General features: G+C 35.5%; 1 pseudogene across 1 annotated transcript; it reads right to left on the bottom strand.

Moving 5' to 3' along the window:
* Window positions 1-207: 207 nt before the first annotated feature.
* Window positions 208-6,134, bottom strand: LOC147482158 (putative receptor-like protein kinase At1g49730; annotated as a pseudogene). Its single transcript, XR_015205308.1, has 10 exons — window positions 5,837-6,134; window positions 5,021-5,152; window positions 3,522-3,649; window positions 3,135-3,389; window positions 2,585-2,637; window positions 2,440-2,507; window positions 1,225-1,312; window positions 1,016-1,085; window positions 825-911; window positions 208-654 (listed from the first exon to the last, which is right to left on the bottom strand). The product of XR_015205308.1 is annotated as a putative receptor-like protein kinase At1g49730 (transcript).
* Window positions 6,135-7,989: the final 1,855 nt, after the last annotated feature.

Raw genomic sequence — 7,989 nt, 5'->3', positions numbered from 1 at the left:
ACTACAGCATCCTAGCATCGCTCTTCCTGTAGTCGGTACAAAAAGGAAAATCCCATGGCCATTGCTTCTAGGTATAAAAGTAATAGATAAACATAGTATCTACAGCAAATTTTGGTGAACTATCGTGACACAATTCACAGTTAATGCACAACAGTCTAAAAGCCTGATCAACCAACATACAGTAAATGACAGAAACAACAAAGAAAGTTAATTCATTAAAAAAATAAAATAAAAATGATACGCTTATTTGAAGAACAATTAAATACCTTTCTCCGCCAGTTCAGTTAAGATAGTTTACTTAGTACACAAATCCAACAATTACCACCTAAACAATTCTAGACAAACCACATGTTTAGAGGACAAGCATCAGGAACTGTATAGAAACAAATCTTGTATTAATTTTGTTCAACTCTCGTCCATTGCAGGTTTGTACAAATGGAAATAGAATGTAAAATATGGTATTCGTAATGTCAAAGCAAACTCTCGAAGATGCTCTCGAGTTCCAGTCACTTCAGATAAACCGTGCAAAGCAATCCTTAACTTCAGATACAATGAAAACCATGTTGAGCAGAGTTTCCATGATGCAAATATTATACCTGTGGAAGACATGGTTCCAACTTCCCTTGGAGAAATCCCTTGGAGAAACCGAAGTATCTGTTGAAATGAACATGTTTGTTTGCCTCTTGATTTAGTACATAATCTTGCTACAGTCAAAAGCCGTCTGAGCTCTTTTGAATTGTAACTATTTTCAACATCTGGGTCTATCATTCTAGACACAGAATGTGCTAAATCAAACCCTTGAACCCATAGTACTAAGTCAGTACCTTCTTTCTCAGATTGACCAGTGATTAGCTCAAGAATAAGCACACCAAGCTGGAAGACGACATCTTTGCCTTCTTTATCAATGCAACCTGCAAGGAGAAGGATTGAAAATGAAGAATTGCTATGAGATACACAGGGTTGGATCACTTGGATGAATTACTGTGAGTGACGGCAAGGACTGTGCAAATATTACCCCTGGCACGTGAGTTGAGCGATGAGGCAATATGGCTTTCAGTAGAACAAAGAAGGCCCACTTCAGAAATCTGTGACAAGCAAGGAGCTGTTATTTTTCTAGAACTAATGTTATTGGCAGCAAAATGTTTCTTTTAAACAATACATCAGCTGGAACCTTCAGTCATTAAAATGTTCAAAACCTATGGTGCACGCACGAATGAGCCTCACCTTGGCGACAAACTTCTCGTCCAACAACACATTACTTGAATTGATGGACACGAGACATGGGTGGCTCACAGAAAAATTGCAGATACTCCTGCAGATTACATAAGGCAACGGCAAAGATATTATGTATCACAATGTGCTCAAACATGGACTATTTTCTTCAGATAATGAAGTTGCAGTTCCTAATCACAGAACTTACTGATCATCAGTCATTACCACAGAAGTATCAATATTGGAAATTTCAACATTAGGAAACACACTTAATACCAGAAACAACAAAGTTAGAAAACATAATGAATAAATAGTAGCGCTTCCTGTATTGCAACTCCATTAAAAGGTTAGCAAATGTCATAAGGGAAGAGGGAAGTATAGATAATTAACTTCCAAATTCAAGTCATTTTGCATACAGTTAAAAGTGCTCAAAAGTCAAAAAGACCAATCAAAATCTCCTATTTTTTTAGCTAATGTGGTGTTCACCGCACTTCAAGTGGTCCTAGTAGCCTCCGTCCTGCCCGCCCACCAGGAATTTCTCAGGGTAAGCCAGGGAGTTGGCTATCGCTCCCGCCTCTTAATTAGTCACTTTCTGTAACAACTTGTTTGGGATACTTAAACAGGCTACGCAGATGTGCATTTACTGGAAAGTTTAGACTGCCATATGGGTGCACCGAACAGGCTAAAAGCTTAGATAATCTCACAAGTGGCCCGACAACTTGGTCATATTAAATAAACAAGCAATCCACTGTTAATATATAATTATACGAGATATTTAGTATGTATTTTATTGGAGAACCGGAGGTCCGGATGGAGATCAGTTGGAGAAGAAACAATGATGTTGCTTACATCAATAACTAGTGAAGTGTTCTGTAAAAACCTGGTTCAGGTAATTTTACTCATCCCCGTTCATCATAATTTTAAGTTTCCCTTTCAAAACTAATTTCAGCATTTACTTGTAACTCAAATAGGTTTATTGACTTCCAATAATACAACAAAGTTCTAGAAATGTAGCACAGGCAGTAAAGAAAAACACTTTTAGACTCCAACAAGTCAGTGTTAGACAACATCAAGTATTAAATAAAGTTTCTACATATGAACTTCACTACCATAAAAGACACTATACACTATCGTTTTTTGGGAAGGCAAGTCTTCTGCATACACCTAAGCAAGCAGGCGTTTCAGAGAACATGTGCATTAAGATAATATTGCAAGTCAACCACCTACCAAAGCAGCTGCTACACCTATGGCGATTTCCATCCTAGTCCTCCAACTCAAGGGAGTCTTGAGTGGGTCTGCCCAAAATCCACTCCATCAGATTCTTTACCATATGTTGAATATATAACAGCAAGGTTCATGTTTGGAACAATACCATTATGGTGATCCTTTAAGCTTCCATTTTCTGAGTTCTCAAACACGAGAAACCTAGAAATGTTGAAAAGTATACACTATATTAGAAACTTTAGAAACGTAACATGCACAAGGGAAAAGCATTTCAGATTTTCAGACTGGATTCACTACCAATGAACGCCAAAAAAGGTATATTTTAATTACAGGCTAATCGGATGTTTTTTGTTTGTTTTTTATAATCAACTAATCGTAAAAAATGTCATATTCTTTCACTGATAATTTTGACAATATACACCAAAATCCAAAATAATTGAAAATATCACACTTTAAAACTCATTTTTCCCGATTCCATGGAACCATAGAGAGTGACACAAGCACAGGAAGTAAATATAATTCCGGAAATTATAAAACCTTGGCTTCCGAAGCGAACTCATATGTAAATGAGGGGTTAGAGGCATTGCTTGCATTCTCAATTTCAAACGACATTACCACTAGTCAGTCTAACCCCTCACTTGCACAGCAGTCTGCGCAGTGTAGCTTTTGTTATCAAGTAAAAAGAAATAAAAGTTAACCTCTCAGGTCCCATTGAAAACCCTCTAAGTGTGCAACCAGGTGGCGATGGTGCAAATCAGCCAAGAGTTTCACTTCTCTATAGAAGACATCCTTCCCATGATGCAAATCCTTCATTTCTTTCACAAAAGCGACAAAACCATCTTGAAATTGAGCTTTGTAAACAGCACCATGGATATGATTACCGATGATTCTGCTGAATCCTCCAGTTGCTCTCTTTATCTCCTCGTATGAGAAGCGCCTAAAGAAAGGCAATGCTACAAGAGATAGGTACAACAAAGTTAAATTACTTGTAAAACAGATTTTGAAACTGGGACATTCACTTACCAAGATTTGAAGTTAGATCTAATAAGAGATTATATATTGAGTGAGTGAAAAGAGATGATGACCTGTCTTGCGAGTGAAGTTGATGTGATCAGAAGACGAAGAGCATGAACTAAGAAAACGACGATGCATGTTCCCAAGATGATTATTATTCCAGAATAAGAATTCTTCACTGTTGTTTGTTTTGCAGGTCCTGGTTAGTAATAAATAAAATGACAAACAGATGATCAATAGTGTATCCAAGCATGTGCAATTCCTTTCAGCGAAATTTTCCACAATCGGGAGGCTGTTTCAAGAATAAGGAAGATACTTACAGAGTCGGTAGATGTAGAATTTTTTTACCTTACTTTATGGAAAATACACAACTACGTGTTAAGATAGTTTCCATCCTTACACCAAGAAAAATTAGACATGGCTTCCAAGGTGATTACAAACAAATTAGAATATGTATTGGTCCCAAAATAACAGTTATGCGTACTGTGCATATAAATAGGAATCTATCTTACCTCAATCAAAAGCTTCACAGACAATGATTTTTCAATAACATTAGCTGATAATAATATTAATATAATAAATAAATTAGAAATCGTGTACATGGCATTACAGAACAGTGCTAGAATCAAATCAGGTCACTCATCCGCCTACTTCTGATGCCTGCACTACATATTCATTTATTTAGTTTTTTTATCACCTTCAACGAATTTCGCTATTGGTTACTAATTTTCCTTTCTACTCTATGTAAAATCATAAAAAAAAGGTACCTTCCAATATATCCCTAAAAAAGTTATGAATGCTCCCCTAATCCACTAAGAGTACACACATGGCCATTACATCTCGTGATAGGATACCACTATCATGCATACTGTAGAGTTCATTACTTGGTATTGACAGCAGAAACTGCAGCTGACTTTATTACATAAGGTTTCATTTCATCAAAAGCATTTAATAATAACTTACAACAATGTGGAACACTAGCATTTAATAATAACTTACAACAATGTGGAACACTAAGAAGAATAGGAAACTCGCGAGACAAAGAAAATATTCTTTAATTGGAAATCAAACTAAGAGCAAGAAAGAATTCATTCATGGAATAAACATTACGACAACACTGCATCTTTTGAATGCATTATCTATATGATCTAAATAATGTAGGATGTATGACTTGACTTGTCCATTTTATAAAAACAATTGCAAAAAAAAAATCAGGCTATTGAAATGGTCAATCTGGTAACTTGTATTTCACCATTTGTGATGAATATCAATCGAAAAACTAAAAGTGAGCCAGCCAATGACCTCCGAGAGGGAGGTAGTGGACAACGGAGCCCCCTATACCGCTAGCGACAAATACATGCTTCCATGTCGTTCTCAAGCAATCCTCACAAAATTTAAGAGCATGCAAAAATAATTAGACCCTCAAGTATAAGAACAAACCATATTTGTAAACGAGATATCCGATGTTTACATCAACCGCATGAGAATTTTAAAATAATATATAATATATAATAATAATAATAATAGTAATTGTTTATAATATGAACAACACCATTAGTAAAAGAAATACCTTCAGATGTTGCAGTATGCAAAGGAGTAAAACCTAGATAACTCCTCGTATCAGTATTAGCACCTTCTTCAAGAAGATAGACTGTAGCGCTCAAGTAATCCAAAGAAGATGCATCGAAAAATGCAGTTAAACCTGCAAAAGATGTATAAAGAATATATAGTTATGTCATTCATTAGTTAATACTTTAAAAGGGTATTAAGTGGTAATATATTACAGTAAAGATATCATGTTTGTGTTTCACCTTACAATTAAGAACGGAAAATTTATAGTATCAAACTAACGGAAGTAATCAGACAACATGGAAATGGTAAGGACAACTAATATTAGTTAATCAAAGTAATATAACTGAAATAGTATTCAAAGTAATCAGTTAATCTTGATTTGTCATTCGGGAAAGGAATTGCATAAAGATTTCAAAAATCTTGTGTTTCTCTTTCCACTAACGCTTGGACAACAAAAGAGTGCTGAAATACAACTATCAACTATTGGACAAGTATCACTCCTGAAAAACAAAAAAACTCAGAAGTTGGCTAGTAGACAGGCTGCATCAAGCAGAAACCAAACAGAGCAAGATGAATATGATAAATTTGGCTGATGATTCATAAGCAGGATTTAACATTAGACCATGATTGATACAAAGATCTAGAGTGGCAAACAATGAACTAAATAAACAAGTTCCAAGTTAAGCACATTGGTCAGACAAATCCCAACAACTAACATATAAGTTTTAAGAGTTCATTGAGGTAAATTATTATAGAAATTTAACAGGAAGCTAATAAATTTCAGCACCTAATCTATATAAACCAATATCCAAACCTGAAGGAGTATTTGAGAGACGCCCAATCCAGAGTTTGAAATGCAAATGATTTCTCAGAGTTTGAAATGCAAATGATTTCTCTTGGAAGATAGTGAGAGAGAAAAACAATGGAGAAACAATCGAGATGAACTCGATAGATTAGTGGAGATATAATAACTGGTCCGAAAAGAGTGAGAGATTGGCGCTAACTGTTTCCCTTTTCCAAAGTTTTATTTCACTTCCCTTTCGATGGTTATTAAGTTTTTCCAAAGTTTTATTTCACTTCCCACTTTCTATTTTCGATGGTTATTAAGTTGGATTAGTTTCATGTACGTGTTATTTTTCCAAACCAGTTTCTCCGGTTAACAAGTTAGTTTTAGATTTTGGATTTTAAAACAGATGTGGGATTGATGTGTGCGCACATTGGAATTTATTGGAGGGCCTCCGCATTGAAGAAAACCTATATATAACAGCCCGGCTTATAAAAGAACCTTAAATAAAGACTTTAAGTAAGTACCAAATCTAAAACACCCACAACTTCACCTACAAAATGATTTAAACCCTAATCTTTTGTGCATATGATCTACTAACCATAAAGAACATCTCTATAAAAATTCAACTCGTTTAATATCCTCTATATGTGGGGGTTAATCAGGGATTTATCTGGGAATTTGCTCTATGGAGATATTCCCTTTTCGATATCCAAGCTTAAACAACTTGAGGAATTATAAGTTACCAGTCCACCCTGTCCATATTTAATGTAGCTTTTTAGTGTGTTTATGATGATGTTATACATGGATTTCGTTATCGTTATTATTATTTTTGTTATTATTCTTATTGCTATTTTATGTGTTGTTGGTAGTTAGGAATGATGATGAATTGGGGTAAAGGTGCTTAGTTTTGTTGGGGTAACTGTGTTGTTTTTAGTGGTTGGATAAAGGTGTTTGGCATGGAAAAGCTAAAAGCAGAGTTACAAGCACGCGGGATTGAAATGTGGGGGTACTTTGCCAGAGCGTGTTGACAGGCTCTTCTTGCTCAAGACTACTCCTTTAGAGATGCTTTCTAAGAAGCTGTTAGCAAAGAAATAAATGGAATCTTTCTCTTTGGTCTGTACTAAATGGAGAAAAGAACCATTGCCGCTTAAATAGTTTGTACTTTTGGAAACTCTGTTGAGAGAATTACTCAACCTTTTGTGACCATCATCTTTCTCTGGGGTAACTGTGTTGTTTTTAGTGGTTGGATAAAGGTGCTTGGCATGGAAAGGCTAAAAGCAGAGTTAGTGATTGGCTGTACTAAATGGGTGCTCAAGACTACTCCTTTAGAGATGCTGTACTAAGAAGCTGTTTGTTTAGTTCAATTAGTTATTACTGTTGTGATTGGCTGTGACTGAAGTTTAGATTTTTCAATTTTGTTATATGTTAGAAAGATGGTGGTATTGTTTGCTCTTTGTATTGTAAAGTGATGAGTTTTTTTTTGTTATTGGGATTGCTTTAGGCCCTAGCTTAGTTTTTGGTTGCTTCATAGAAAAATGAGTGGTCTGTACAAAAGGAATTGGCCTGGTCTTTAAAGGCTAGTTTAAATGAGTTTTTGGCCTGGCCTGGTCTGTACAAAAGGAATTGGCATGGTCTGTACAAAATGAGTTTTTGGCAGTCTTCTTGGCTAGGCGCCAAAAGGAATTGACCTGCTCTTTAAAGGCTAGCTTAAATCCTTATGCCCAGTTCGAAACTCTGACATAAATTGTTAAAGGCCCAGTTCGAAACTCTGACAGAAATTGCTTCTCATATGCCCAGTGCGAAACTCTGACAGAAATCCTTAAAGGCTAGCTTCTCATATGCAGTTTGAAACTCTTTAAACTAAAGGCTGCTGTGACTTGTTATCAGTTTAAGGAACTTAAGGCTGCTTTGACAAAACTAAAGGCTGCTCTAACTTGTTATGATCAGTTCAAAATAAACTCTGACAGAACTAAACCAATATCAATCAATATGCAATATCAATTTTCTCTGACAGAACTAATCAATACGCAATATCAGTTTTAGCTAATCAATATGCAATTTTCTCTGACAGAACCACATTGGAAACTTACATATTGCAGAAGCCTAAAGCCAAAACCTCTCAGCAGTGAAAAGAAACTCAAACTCAAACACAGCCGTGAAAAAGAGATAATTACACTAGT

The sequence above is a fragment of the Coptis chinensis genome, chromosome 8 (genome assembly GCF_015680905.1).
Source record: "Coptis chinensis isolate HL-2020 chromosome 8, ASM1568090v1, whole genome shotgun sequence".
Classification (NCBI taxonomy): domain Eukaryota; kingdom Viridiplantae; phylum Streptophyta; class Magnoliopsida; order Ranunculales; family Ranunculaceae; genus Coptis; species Coptis chinensis.
The sequence above is the reverse complement of the archived record's forward strand: the minus strand, read 5'-3'. Positions and strand labels throughout refer to the sequence as shown.